We start from the raw sequence: 13,857 nt of genomic DNA, 5'->3' as shown, positions 1-13,857 counted from the left end.
GTAGTTGCTTGTAAGGTTTGAGGAGAGAAACATGAAATGTGGGATGTGATTTTATTGCAGCAGGTAGGGCCAGTGTCACCGCATTTGCGTTTATTACTTTCACAATGGGAAAAGGTCCGATGAAGGTAGATGTAAGTTTCCTAGATGGAATTGGCAGATGTAAATAACGAGTTGATAGCCATGCTAAGTCCAGTTATCTTGTTTAGATGAGATGAAACATCTTAGATATTGCTCGATGTATTGGTTGGTCCTTTCTGTTTGTCCGTTGTTCTGAGGATGATAGGATGTACTGAGACGTCTGGAAATACCTAGTGAGTGACAGAGTTGTTTCCAGAATTGGCTAGTAAATTGGCTTCCTCTATCAGAGGTGATAGAACTGGGGAGTCCGTGTAACTTGAAAACATGGTCGAACATCAATGAGACAGTTTCAGAAGAAGTCGGAAGTTTGTGGTAAGGCACAAAATGAGCCATTTTGCTGAAGAGATCCACGACTACCATTATAGTATTATTCTTATCTGAGATAGGGAGGTCCACTATGTAATCGATAGCTATATCCGTCCAAGGACGATCAGGATTTGGCAAAGGAATTAACTGTCCATAAGGGGGGTCCTGCCAGTCTTAGTTGTTACGCAGGTCTTGCAGGTCTTAACATATTCGGCGGTATCCGGAAGGCCACCAGAAATATCTGGAAGCTAAGTCCTGAATTTTCTTTATGCCCATATGTCCTGCCAATGGGGAGTCATGCAGAGTCCATAGAACTGCTGGTCTGAGGGTGCTAGGAACATATACTTGTTGATGATGGTAATATAAGCCATCTCCATGTAAAGTTAAAACATGTAATGGCTTTTGTGTATCAAAGAGTTGTTCGGTTTTGAATTGCGTGTTTTGTTCAGTCGTTAAGGCTAAGAACCTGTCCAGAGGTATCAGAGGTGAGACATTTGGTTGAGTCACTTGGTCTACCAAGTGTCTTGAAAGGGCATCCGCCTTCTTATTCTTATTTGCAGGCCGGTAGGTGATGAAGTAGTTGAATCTAGCCAGGAATAAATTCCAACGAACTTGACGAGAACTGAGAGTCCTATTCGATTTCAAATATTCCAGATTCTTATGATCTGTGTAGATCAGAACTGGAATAGTGGTTCCTTCCAAAAGGTGTCTCCATTGTTCCAAAGAGCTTTTGATTGCTAGTAGTTCTTTATCCCCAATCGGATAATTGATTTCAGCAGAGTTAAGCACTCTTGAATAGAAAGCTACTGGGTGTAAAGGATCCTTGGGTGTAAGTCTCTGAGAGAGGATCGCCCCCAAGGCATAATTTGAGGCATCTACTTCTAAGACATATTGCAGGTTGGAGTCGGGGAATTGAAGGATAGGTGCCGTTGTAAAGGCAGTTTTTAGATAATCGAATATGTGTTGTAGTTTATCATTCCAGGTGAAATGTGTATCAGACATTGTTAGGTTAGTTATGGGTCTAGTTAGGTCAGCAAAGTTTTTAATAAACTTCCTGTAGAAGTTAGCGAACCCCATGAACCTTTGTACTTCTTTTTTATTCTCAGGAGTGGGCCAATTCTGTATCACTGATATCTTATCATTCTCCATCTGGATGCCCTGTGGTGAAATCATATAACCTAGGAACCTGATTTCTTTGGAATGGAATATGCATTTCTCTAGTTTAACGTATAGAGAGTTTTCTCTTAATCGTGTTAGAACTAAGCTAACATGTTTAACGTGTTCTGCAAGTGTTGTGGAGTATATGAGTATGTCATCTAAATAGATGACCATAAATAGATCCAATAAATCCTTAAAAATATCATTTATGAAATACTGAAATGTGGCTGGGGCATTACAGAGGCCAAAAGGCATAACAGTGTATTCAAATAGGCCATAGCGTGTGCGGAAAGCAGTTAGCCACTCATGACCTTCCTTGATTCGGACTAAATTATACGCTCCCCTGAGATCCAATTTTGTGTAAACGGTAGCATCATGCAATCTATCAATAAGTTGAGGGATTAACGGTAATGGGTAACGATTTTTGATGGTACGTTTATTTAATTCCCTATAGTCTATGATGGGTCTTAGGGATTGGTCTTTGTTTTTTACGAAGAAAATTCCAGCCCCAGCTGGTGAAGTAGATGGACGTATAAAACCCTTCTTTAAATTGTCTGCTTAATATGTTTTGAGATGTTGTAACTCAGGTTCGGACAAGGGGAATATGTGGCCATAGGGAATGTCAACTCCTGGTAGTAAATCTATAGGGCAATCGTAAACCCTATGTGGGGGTAAATTCTCTTATTCTTTTTTATCAAAGACATCAGCAAAAGTGTTGTATTCTTTTGGAAAGGGAACTGTACCATCTAGCAGTAGTTGTTCCTGGTGTAGACATGTATTAATGCAATATTGGGAATTGAATAGCACCTGTGAAGTCGACCACACTATAGTCGGGTCGTGCTGTTTAAACCAAGTAATACCTAGTATAATAGGATATAGAGGTGAGGGTATGATGTCAAAGGTAAGAAATTCTGAGTGTTGAGCTTGTGTAGTAACCCTTAAAGGTATGGTGTGGTACAAGATAGGTCCTGAAGTTATTTCATTACCATCCATAAAACGAAGCACACTAGGAACCATTTTTTTTATGAGTGGGATTTTATTTACAACAGTGAAATGGTGATCCATATAATTATGGCTAGCGCCTGAATCAAGAATTGCCTTGGAGTTGAGTCGTTGGTGCCACTGTAAAAGGATAGGAACGGAACAATGATTAGTCTGTATTTGTTTAGCAGATAAACATAAGTTCGTGGTTTTAGGCTTACCCTTCCTACGGTGTAGCTGAAGGCAGTCCTTTACAGTGTGATCAACACCTCCACAGTACATACATAGATCTAGGGCTTTTCTTCTTAATTTCTCTTGTTGGGTTAATGGGACTCTGATGAAACCCAATTCCATAGGTGTTTCTGTAGCCCTGGGTAGGGATCTTTGTGCAGGAGTGGTACTAGTTGGTTGGGTGTTATGTTTTGAGGTGGTCTCAGTGTGTGTCCTTTCTGAGCGTCTCTCCTTGATGCGTCTATCTAATGTTATACTTGCATCTATCAGGTGTTCTAAAGTATCAGGGAGTGGTTGTCTAGCTAGTTCATCTTTGAACGAAATTGATTTCGCAAAGAGAGGTCATTCCACTGCGTATCAGGAGACCATTTTTTAAATTCGGCAATGTAGTCCTCCACAGGCCTTTTATTCTGTCGCAGGGACCTCATTGCTGTCTCAGCAGATAACTGCTTGTATGGATCGTCATAAAGCTGTCCCATTGCCTTGATAAACTGATCTAACGAATAAAGTATGGGATCATTGGTCTCAAAGAATAAGTTTGCCCATATGCGTGGTTCTCCACGCAAATAAGATATTGTGGTGAGTACTTTCAAATGATCATTTATATATGTTTTTGGCTTAAGTTGGAAGTATAAGTAACAAGAATTTCTAAATTCCCTAAACTCTGATCTTTGTCCACTAAATGCTTGTGGGGGATTAGGTTGGGGTTCATAGGAGCCAATACGTGTGGAAATAGTATCAATTTTGTCATTGATGTATTGTTTCAGTGCAGTGTTTTCTAACTGTAGAGCACTCAACCCCTTAGTGAGGTTGTCTACAGTTTGTGTTAATTTTTCTACATGAGTTAGTAGGGCTGCTGGGTCCATTATATACGGCTTGATTATTAATGTCAGCTTGTTATAGGAATTTACTTCCCTGTAAAGGAGAGGAGGTAGTTTAGGACCACAACTGCAGATTGAAATGTTGTGTGAGTATCAATGACTCTGCAATAGGGGTATGGAGGCAGCGAGAATGCAGAGTCAGTGAATAGCACACACATTAATGTAAGGATCAGCTATAACAATGGCTGTGACCAGCGAGCACCCAGCTCTACTCAGTATTGCTATTCTGTTTCCAAATGATGAATTAAAGGCAATTGCGAAATAGCATAGGATTTTATAATATATAAGCTACTTACAAGGTTAGTGTGGAGCAATGGTAGAATAACCAGATTTGCCTACCTCCTAATTGCACCTCTCACAGTTGTGCAATTGATTTAAAAGAATTTCAAAGTAACAAAGGGTGGAGGCGGCACCAAAAGAGGCGATCTAGCACTATAAAAATTTCTAAAAACCTGTGTAGGTATCAAATCTAAATAATCTAATGTCAACTATATATGTTACAATATCCCCAATAGATCAAAATGAATACAATTGGACCTTAAGATATAATATATGTTTCTCTAGACTAACCCAAACCACTTTTATCAGAGTTTGATTTCTTAAAAAATTCTTAAAAAATGCACGGTGCTGCGGGTTTCAATATTAAATAGAAAATTTTATTAACAATTCCAGATAATTCTAGAAGAATCAAAGTGTTCAAATAAGTTAAAAATCACTTAAATACTGTGACACCGGTGTCCATTAATCTAAAAAATAAAAGATAAAAATGAGAAATTTAAAATTACTAATGTCCTATAAAAGAATCACAAGCAGACTTTAGACAAATAATTGTAACGCTCTAGTCAGACATAAGTTCTAGAACAATTTCATCCACTATATATAGCTGTTAACAAAAACCAGTTTTGAGAACTCTGTGCATTAATATTTAATGTGGACTATGAATAAAAATCTTAAATAAAGCTATTGTACTATTACAAAAATAACCAGACTGATTAACAATAGCAGTGACTTCTTATAGCAGTTACACAGTTCTTTGTATATAAAAGCGCTATAGGGAGTCTGTTTGTAGCGATGTAAATGTAATCGTATAAGTGCTGTTGTATGACACTCTTCCGTTAGAGCTTTAAAATCTCTTTGGTTGTAATAGCTGTAATCGCTTCCACAGGTGTAAATAAATGCTTCAATGTTTCAGCGATAATTTGTAAGTCTTTTGTAAAAACATTCAGAGTACCTGTATTTAAATAGTTGTCGCAATCCAATTCCACACTTTTTGAAGTAGGAAACACTCACCCGGTCTTTCTGTAGTTCAGGCGTTAAAGTCTTCAGCCTGTTTGTCTACGTCCCACCGTGGTCGTGTTATTTTACCTATGATAAGTGCTGGTAATCTTCTCCTGATATCCTTAGTGTGCACACTAGTAGAAAAAACGGTTGATCTATACTCCTACCGTCTAACCAGGTCCCTCAAGTATTGCTGGCGTGACGGTTCTGGGAGTAGATGTGTCTCTGTAGTCTTTTCCTTTCTGCAGGGCTGGATAGTAGACAAGTCTACGCGTTTCAGCTCACCAGGGAGCCTTTGTCAAGATGCCTACAGCCAGCTGATTCCGTTTATTTAAAGGGAGTTCCATTAACCCTTTATTGGTTCTCAATAAATGTTTACTCAAAGTGTCCTTATTAGTCACTCCTTGTCACTGTTTCATTCTCAAGACTCAGTTGGAAAGTTTATTCATAGTTCACTTCTTATATGTTAGAAAATAACCACTAGCAGTTAGATATTCTCAGATTCTACTCATACTCGCTTATATCGTATTAACCCCAAGCACCTTACATTCCTTAATTTAGAAACCAGGCTCTAAAATTTAAAATTTAAATACTAAAATATATAATAATAAGAAAAATAAAAAAACATAAAGGGACAGGTCACTTTGATATTCAACAATAGTTGGCCAAAAAGAAATTTTTTTTATATATCAGATTTAATATAAGATTAATATAAATAGTCTCAAACCATCCTAGGTTCGAACTCTCAACCTTTGTGGTGGGAAATCTACTCCATATCCATTATGCTACTATTGAGGATATGCTTCCTTGATTCAAATTCTAGTACTTTACTTATTTACCCTTCTTATTTATACTTTAAAAGATTTTATTATTTCTCCATATTTCTCATTTGTATTCAAACTCCCAACCTTTGTGGTGGGAAGCTAACTTCTTATCCGTTATGCTACCATTGTGGCTTTACTTCCTATGTTCATATTATAGTATTTGACTTTTTTCATCTTTTTTATCACTTTTGAAAACTAAAGGTTTTTCACATATTCTTACTTGTATTCGAACCCTGGTATTTGTAAGGTTGAAGCCTTACTCATTGAGCTAGTCAACTAGTCTCCCTTCCTTAAAGGGACAGTATACTGTAAAATAGTTTTTCCCTTAATGTGTTTACAATTGCTTTTTTTACCAACTGCAGAGTAAAAAATGTATGAAAATTAGCTTTTTAAGGCTTATTTGTGTATATTAAAGCTCTGATTTTGTGTTTTGAAGCCACAACCTAATAAAATGGGTTGAGCTTGTAGGTATAATCAGATCTCATTACTGTATCACATTGTGCACATATACCTGCTTCTTTATCTTATATCTGTCCTTAAAACAATCACCAGTACTTTGAGAGAACAATGGAAAATCAACATTGTATTACCTTATCTCTGCTATAACTGACTGGGAGTGTCATTTCTTCTGCTGGCTGTGTTTACAAAGCTTATCTATAGCTGGAACGCGCGGCCACAAACTTTCAGAATAGGTGGGGATACCACATGCTAAATCAACAATTTCAAATGCCAATACAAGGGTAAAGGAGCTACTTGTAAACAATTTAATACACTTCAGCAGGTAAAGTGGATCATTGGGAACAAATTAAAGGGGAGAAAATTTTTGAGTAAACTGTCCCTTTAATCCTTTTTAAGACTTTATTTTTTTTTATTTTTTTATTTAAACAGACCCATAAAGAAATTGCTTAAATTATGTATGAAATATAGAATACCAAGTTTGACAAACAGACTGAAGACTTTAACGCCTGAACTACAGAAAGACCGGGTGAGTGTTTCCTACTTCAAAAAGTGTGGAATTGGATTGTGACAACTATTTAAATACAGGTACTCTGAATGTTTTTACAAAAGACTTACAAATTATCGCTGAAACATTGAAGCATTGATTTACACCTGTGGAAGCGATTACAGCTATTACAACCAAAGAGATTTTAAAGCTCTAACGGAAGAGTGTCATACAACAGCACTTATACGATAACATTTACATCGCTACAAACAGACTCCCAATAGCGCTTTTATATACAAAGAACTGTGTAACTGCTATAAGAAGTCACTGCTATTGTTAATCAGTCTGGTTATTTTTGTAATAGTACAATAGCTTTATTTAAGATTTTTATTCATAGTCCACATTAAATATTAATGCACAGAGTTCTCAAAACTGGTTTTTGTTAACAGCTATATATAGTGGATGAAATTGTTCTAGAACTTATGTCTGATTAGAGCGTTACAATTATTTGTCTAAAGTCTGCTTGTGATTCTTTTATAGGACATTAGTAATTTTAAATTTCTCATTTTTATCTTTTATTTTTTAGATTAATGGACACCGGTGTCACAGTATTTAAGTGATTTTTAACTTATTTGAACACTTTGATTCTTCTAGAATTATCTGGAATTGTTAATAAAATTTTCTATTTAATATTGAAACCCGCAGCACCGTGCATTTTTTAAGAATTTTTTAAGAAATCAAACTCTGATAAAAGTGGTTTGGGTTAGTCTAGAGCAGTGGTTTCCAAACTGTGTGTCGGACACATTAGTGTGTCGGCAGCAGTAAGTAGGTGTGTCCCTGCTTCAGCACAATTTTTTTAAAATTTTAATTTTTTTAAATGTTTTTTGTTGGTTTCTGACTTTCCGACTGCCTTCTACGCATATCACATGGTTGACACGTGATTGATACCTAGGGGGTCACAGATCATCTTAACCTATTGGTGCAGCTCTGTGGGAACAGAAACTATTCCCATTGGCGGCACATTGGCACCTGACTGCACGTGTAGTCAGTGAGTGGGACAGCAGTGTGTTTGCAACGTGGACAGTAGTCAATCAGACTCACCGAGCTCAGAGGGCGGCAGCTTAAACGCTGAGCTAAAGTCAGTGGGGATTTTTTTGCAGCTAGCTCACCAAATATTCAGAAACTGTGTTCATCCCATCAACCTCATACATCCCATTAAAATAGTAAGTCACTATTGGTTTTTTTTAATTCTTGCACATACATACATACATACTGTTACTTGTAAATACATTTTGTTATTATATAATTTATGTGTGTGTCTGTATCTCTTAAAACAAGTTAGATTAACCTCATGTTTGCTAGTACAACTGAATTACTGTGTCGCAAAATGATGTAGGTCTAAAAAGTGTGTCACCGACATGAAAAGTTTGGAAAGCTCTGGTCTAGAGAAACATATATTATATCTTAAGGTCCAATTGCATTCATTTTGATCTATTGGGCATATTGTAACATATATAGTTGACATTAGATTTTATAATATATGTCAGATAGACAATATGTAGGAGAACAAGCATCAGTATGCTGAATGTTAAAAAGAGCTAGTAATAAATCTCTGATAGACGATATGCAGGAGGACAAGAAAAAATAACGTTTTGAATTAAAGACTGCTAACTAAACCTGTGTCAGAGGCAAGTGTATTGTGTAGCCGGCAAAATGATGTGTTAACATTTAACAAACAATGTGATCACAAAGTAGAACTTGTAAACTTATATTGGCAATTATTTTGATAGGTTAAGAGATATTCGGTAAGAAGTTTGCTTTAAGCCTGAGGATCGGAACTTACCGATATTCAAACTGCTAGTGATTGATAGTCCTCCTGAGCTGGAAGCGGTCCGGTAACAGAGCTGCTAGCTGTAGCTCTGTCGGTTGAAGCAGGCAGCGTTCAAGATGGCGTATGACGTCACTGCTTCGGTAGTTCCGCTCCTGTCAGCTGCAGTGTCTCCCAAGTTTAATCTCACAGAGTTGCAAGGGTAGGTTAGAAGGAGGTGAAGAGCTGGATCGAATAATCAAGCAATTTGGTAAGGCAGCATGTGGAATTTAAAAAAAAGCCTAGAGAGGAGGAGCAACGTAGAGTGTGCAAGGACATAAGTGGCAAAAGGATAGGTTAGAGAATTAGGTCTGTGGAGAAATCATGACACTCGTTCCCCCAGCCCTGATGGTTGATGTAAGCCACCGATGATATATTGTCTGATTGGAATCTGAAAAACTGGGACGAACCCAGCAGAGGACAAGCCTTCAGAGCATTGTATATTGCCCGAAGATCCAAAATGCGATCAGGAAGGAGCTTTTCCTCCTGACAACATAGGCCCTGTGCCTTCCTAGCACCCCAAACAGTTCCCCATCCTAACAGACTCGTAACCGTAGTCACAATCACCCAGGATGGTCTTGAGACGGACATCCCTTGGAACAAGGGATCCGGACAAAAACACCAAGAGAGCAATTCTCTCAATCGGTTGTCCAGAGAAATCTGTCAAGAAAGATCTGAATGATCGACATTCCACTGCTTCAACATGCGCAGTTGCAACAGTCTGAGGCGAAACCTGGCATAGGAAATGATGTCCATGCTGGACAACATGGGACCAATCACCTTCATACATCGAGCCACAGATGGCATTAAAAAGGTCTGAAGGGCAAGACATGTTGATGCAACGTCTCTCGTCTGTTAGAAATATTCTCATGTCTATGGAGACTATTATAGTATCCGAGAATTCTACCCTGCTACTCGATACAAGAGCACTCTCTCTATAGATTTATCTTCCATCCATGGGATCGAAGAAGACAGAGGAGAGATTCCAAATGGTCCACTCTCTGAAAAATTTCTTGGAGAATGCTGCGTTGGCCGGGAATCAAACTCGGGTCAACTACTTGGAAGGCAGCTATGCTCACCACTATACCAGCTAGACCAAACAGAAGATCAATAAACTGGAAGTGCTGGTCTAGGAATACAAACCTTAGGAACTGGAAGTGGTCCTTGAGGATTGGTACGTGAAGGGAGCATCCTTCAGATCTATTGTGGTCATGAACTGCCCTTCTCGAAATGAGGTAACATCAGTGGAGGAGATAACAAAATCCCCACTATTCCGCGAACCATATCCTTCGCAGCCAAGATGGAGCAATCAGTATCACTGATGCCTGCTTGATTCGAGCCACTACACTAGAAAGTAGTGGTAACGGCCATAAAAGATAAATTAGATTGAACCTCCAAGGCACCACTAATGCATCTGTTAGCTCCGCCTGAGGATCCCTGTACCTCGGCCCATATCTAGGTAGCTTGATATTGAGACGTCATAAGATCTTCCTCTTGAAATCTCCGCAAACACTTGGGATGGAGAGACCATTCCCCCAGATAAAAGGATTGTCTGCTGAGGAAATCCGCTTCCCAGTTGTCCACAATGTGGATCGCTGACAGCGAACAAATGTGGGTCTCCGCCCACTCCAGAATCCGAGATACTTGCCTCATAGCTAGGGAGCTTCTTGTTCCCCCCTGATGGTTGATGTAAGCCACCGAGGATATATTGTCTGATTGGAATCTGTTAAACTGGGATGAACGCAGCAGAGGCCAAGCCTTCAGAGCATTGTATATTGCCCGGAGATCCAAAATGCGATCGGGAAGGAGCTTTTCCTCCTGAGACCATAGGCCCTGTGCCTTCCTGGCACCCCAAACAGATCCCCATCCTAACAAACTCGCAACCATAGTCACAATCACCCAGGATGTTTTTGAGACGGACATCCCTTGGAACAAGGGATCCGGACAAAAACACCAAGAAAGCGATTCTCTCAATCGGTTGTCCAGAGAAATCTGTTGAGACAGATCCGAATGATCGTCGTTCCACTGCTTCAGCATGTTCAGTTGCAACAGTCTGAGGTGAAACCTGGCAAAGGAAATGATGTCCATGCTGGACACCATGAGAAAAATCACCTCCATACACGAGCCACAGATGGCCTTATGGTCTGAAGGGCAAGACATGTTGATGCAACGTCTCTGGTCTGTTAGAAATATTCTCATGTATATGGAGACTATTATAGTATCCGAGAATTCTACCCTGCTACTGAATACAAGAGAGCTCTCTCTCTAGATTTATCTTCCATCCATGGGATCGAAGAAGACAGAGGAGAGATTCCAAATGGTCCACCCTCCGAAAAATTTGTTGGAGAATGCTGCGTTGGCCGGGAATCAAACCCGGGTCAACTACTTGGAAGGCAGCTATGCTCACCACTATACCAACTAGACCAAACAGAAGATCAATAAACTGGAAGTGCTGATCCAGGAACGCAAACCTTAGGAACTGGAAGTGGTCCTTGAGGATTGGTACGTGAAGGGAGCATTCTTCAGATCTATCATGGTCATGAACTGCCCTTCTCGAAAGGAGGGGCAGAATGGACCTATTGTCTCCCACTTAAAACGAGGGGACATTTAAAAACTTGTTTAAGCAATTTAGGTCCAAATCGGACGGAAAGTTCCCTCCTTTTTTGGGGCCACGAAAAGGTTTAAATAGTATCCCAAACCTCTCACTGTGATATGCACCAGGACAATAACTCCTAAGAGGACAGATCCCGTACGCACTCCAGAAAGGAATCCCTCCTTTCTGGTCAGGAAGACAGGAGAGAGAGGAGAAAAGTCCCCTTGTGTGGCTGAGACTTGAAACCTATCTTGTAACCCTGAGCTTTGACCTCCAGGACCCATGGATCCTGAACGTCCCTGAACGACTGAAAAGAGCAACAGTCTGCCCCCTACACGATCCAGAAGAGGACGGGGGACCCCTTGTTCATGCCGACTTAGACTCAGCGGGCTTCTTGCTCTGCTTAGATTTATTCCAGGACTGAGCTGGCTTCCAAGAGCTCTTGGTTTGCTCAGGCTCAGCAGATGACTGCTGACATGGGCTTTATCAAAATGAAAAGAACGAAAATTGTCAGTTAGATTCATTCTATTCTCTTGCAGTAGAAGGACACCCTTGCCCCCTGTGACCATGGAGATAATTGAGTCCAGGCCTGGACCAAACAAAATCAAAAAGGGGAAGGAAAGACGTCTAGACTTAGAAGTCATATCTGCAGACCATGACTTCAGTCAGAGCCGGACGGGCCTGAACAGAAAAAGTTGAAGCCTTAGCATTTAGGCGAATAATCTGCCTAATAGCATTACAGATAATAGAATTAGCAACCCTCAAGGCTGAAAATCTTTCCTGAGTAACGTCGAGGGGACCTCTCCAACCCAATCAAATCCTATAAGGAGTCACACCAGAAGGTAGTTTCTCCAGCTACCGTGGCAACGGCCGTCTCTGGTTGAAACAAATATTCCGTATGTTGAAACAACTTTCTTAACAGAGTTTCCATCCTTTATCCATGGGCTCTTAAAAGGAAGAGCTATCCTCAACGGGATAGTAATATGTTTAGCAAGGGTGAAGATAGCGCCATCCCTTTTAGGGACGGAACCTCACAACTCTATTGAGAGTCCAGGACCGGGAACAATTTGTTAAAGGGAGAAGAGAGGAGCAATCCAGTCCCATTCATTCTTAATAATGTTCGGCCACCAACTAACAAGAGCAGGGAAGGATAAGGTACAACCTTGTCCTCAAACTCTATTCAATTTAGGAATCAAAGTTTCCTCAGGCAATTTGGTCTCTGGAACCACTGAATTCACCAAAAAACTTCCTTTAGAAGAAAGCGCAAATTCCTAAAACTAAAGTCTGGTTCCTATTGTATTTAATCGAATAGGTATTAAGCAGACTTGAAACTGACTTAAAAATCTGCGATGTTATGCTTTAACTTGAAACCTATGTGAATCAGGGGAGTTAGGTAATGTTGTGGATAGGATTATTCATTCATGTATGCAAGTGTTCAACAGATATTCATGTGATATATATGAGTAAGTTGTGGATAGCATTATATATGTGAACAAAAGTTTATCCAAATTATCATCATTGTCTTCATTTAATGATACCTTTCCAGCCGAAGCAAGCCACTGACCCTGGCCTTCCACTCCTGTAGGCTAGGAATTTGTTGTGATTTCCAATATTTGGGAACAAGTCCCTTAGCCCCGTTTAACATCAGAAGTAGCAGCCGGTGACAGACATCTTACATTTTCTTAGGCAAGTCATGATATATTAGATAGCTAGGATTGGGAGGGAGTATCGTCTTTAGGACTCTGCTCATCTCAATCAAAATAGACTCCCAGAAGGGGTGAATCAGCGGACACGTCCACCAGATATGAAGGACAGTACCCATCTCACAGCCCCTCCAGCACTCCCCACACATAAGTGGATATATGTGTTGTAGTCTCTGGGGCGTCAAGTACCAACAACTCATATATATATTTATAGTACATTTCTTGCATTCTTACAGAGACGGATGATGTCTTGGACTTTTTAAAAACATTGAGCCACGCCCAAATCTCGAGATTTAGTGTTGAGATCAAATCTCTCTGCCAGGCCTTTACATAAGCAGGTAAAACAGAATCATTCTCTACCAGTAGAAGTCTGTAAAGTAGTGATATTAGATGTTTAGGAATATAGGCTGTAGTACACAAGACCTCAAATGGCGTTTTTGGTCTTCTCAATGAAAGCTTACTTCGGTGATTGTTGTAGAAGTGATGAAGCTCTGTCACTCTGAACCACAAGGAGAACATTTGGCTGTCCCACATAGCCAATTCCTCTTGTTTCTTAACCACTCCCTGGATCAGAGCATTTGCAATAGAGGAATTTGAAAGGGGCTATGAGTGTCCGGGTACATGTTGTTTACTCTCTATCCCTATATCTGGGTTTTCGCATATCAGTGTTATTGGCGAATGCCTGGTGGAAACATAACTTTTTGTTTGAATCAAACTGTCCCATGTCGAGAACACATCCTCTATCAAAGGGTATTGTTTTATTTGCTTTGGTCTGTGTTCGTTTGAGACCCAGGCCATGGAGCCCACATTACCTCTCTGAAGTATTTTGGCGTCAAGAAGCATCCAGGCCTTATTTAATGAGCAATGACACCACTACACTAGTCTTTGTAAGCTAATGCTCTACGGTATTCCTCCAAGAGAGGAACTCCAGCCCCTCCCCTCTCCCTTGGAAGA

Source organism: Bombina bombina, chromosome 11, assembly GCF_027579735.1.
Source record: "Bombina bombina isolate aBomBom1 chromosome 11, aBomBom1.pri, whole genome shotgun sequence".
Lineage (NCBI taxonomy): Eukaryota > Metazoa > Chordata > Amphibia > Anura > Bombinatoridae > Bombina > Bombina bombina.
The sequence above is the reverse complement of the archived record's forward strand: the minus strand, read 5'-3'. Positions refer to the sequence as shown.